The sequence below is a fragment of the Frankliniella occidentalis genome, unplaced genomic scaffold (assembly GCF_000697945.3).
Source record: "Frankliniella occidentalis isolate FOCC.00 unplaced genomic scaffold, Focc_3.1 Scaffold221, whole genome shotgun sequence".
In the NCBI taxonomy this organism is placed as follows: Eukaryota; Metazoa; Arthropoda; class Insecta; order Thysanoptera; family Thripidae; genus Frankliniella; species Frankliniella occidentalis.
This window is the reverse complement of record NW_026267347.1, coordinates 207,401-209,211: the sequence shown is the minus strand read 5'-3', so window position 1 is coordinate 209,211 and position 1,811 is coordinate 207,401. Positions and strand designations below refer to the sequence as shown.

The following is a 1,811-nucleotide window of genomic DNA, read 5'->3' as shown; positions in this document are numbered from 1 at the left end:
TTCACATTAAAACGAATGTGACGTCACATTCCTTGAATAACAGTGCGCCCTGCATCGGGCCCCCGCTTCTTGGTCATTCCGACCCATTCGGAGCTAAAAGGTATTTGAGAGCTGGAAGTTAAGAAGTAAAATGGAAGAACAAAACGCGCACTGCGCCTATGAGCACACGCTAGACCTGTTCCCAAAAACGCCTTTTTTGAAAATCGACCGGGACCGCTCGAATTTTTGTTGCAAATAATTCAAAGCTTAACGCCCTTAAACCGTTTTGAGGAAGGACAACGCTAACCCGTGCCGCAAAGCAGTTCTTCTTTGTGTTTTCTCATTAAAACACGATATTACTAAATCAGCTGCCGTTTTTTAACGCTTAGGCCGATTTTGATGCCCTTTGCATGGTATGTTTGTTTTACACACTGGTAAGTCCCTGCAAAGTCCCCCCGCTGTAGCCCCAATACTTTAGGAGATATAGCCATTCAAAGTTTTGGTCAATTTTACACTTTTCCCAGAAATCACTAAATTTGCAGTTGGAGGTAAGACATCGACCACTTTGGCTCCTAAAAATCCGAACCAGCAATGTTTCGATGCGAAATTTTCTCAGGATTCCAAATATGCCCCCGTCAGTGCTGTAGCTCTTAGCGTTTCTATGTCAAATCGATGAAAAGAGTAGTAAGGTACGGGAATCACTAGGGCTTAAGAGCAGCGGTTGTAAAAAGCAGTCCGACAAAAAATGTTATAAAACAAAAGTTGTGGAAAAATGTTAGCTCTTTTACTTTTGTCTTATAACATTTTTTGTGGGACTGCATTTTACAAAGGCTGCTGTTAAGGTAATGCTTGGGTAAAACTGGAAAAGTCGGGTGAAAAACAGAGTTTTTTTAGTTTTAAATCTACATGCTAGTGAAATCAAGAAAAAGCTCTATATTATTCTAAGTTAGTTCGTTGCGGATCTTTTAACATATAAGTCTACAGTTAGACATAACACAGTGGGCAAAAACTATTTTGAAGTTATAATTTTTTTATGAAATTTCAAAAATAGCTCTTGCGCACAGTGTTATGTCCAACTATAGACCTATTATATGTTAAAAGAACCGCGACAATCTAATTTAGAATAATATAGAGAGCTTTTACTTGATTTCACTCGCATAAAGATTTTAAACTAAAAAAGCACTGCTTTTTGCCCGACTTTTCCAGTTTCACCCAAGCCTTACCTTAAGCCCTACACTGAAAATAAAAGTTGGAATTTTCCAATAAAATTCTGTCCGAATAGTTTGGAAACGCGATTTTCCAAACAGTTATCGCGAATTTTCGAAACAGTTGTTGGAAAACAAAATTTCCAGTCCTCTTTTTCGAAAGTTCCGAACAATTTGGAACAGCAAAAGAGGAACCATTTCACACCAGAACCAAGTTTAGAAGCATCAAAAATGACTATTTGCCAATATAATCAAAAATGTTAGTCAATTGTTTTTGAAAGATCTCTAAAAAGTTTCGAAATTTCCAAATAGTTCGGGGAATTGTGTTTCCAAACTGTTTGGATTTCAAATTTTCCAAACTGTTCGGGCTGCAAATTTTCTAGTTCATTGTCTGGAAATTTCCAACAAAACCTTTTACAGTGTAGTGCACGGTAAAAAAATCCAGCGTGAATTTTACCGACCCGGCGTGGCAACGCACCTGAACACGCGCTGGGCTGGGAATTTACATGCCCACATGGTCTGTGAATTCCCGGCCCAACCACCCGCGAAGTTACCAGCCCAGTGGGCAGGGAAGGTTGTCATTACAAGCCCAAACTGTAAATTCACTACGTGGGCTGGAAAGGAGCC

The 1,811-nt window shown here is 39.4% G+C and overlaps 1 protein-coding gene across 1 annotated transcript in view; it reads left to right on the top strand.

The window, feature by feature from the left end:
* Window positions 1–1,811, top strand: part of LOC113214661 (uncharacterized) — a gene marked incomplete in the record, with an annotated part of 64,647 nt that overhangs the window by 37,464 nt on the left and 25,372 nt on the right.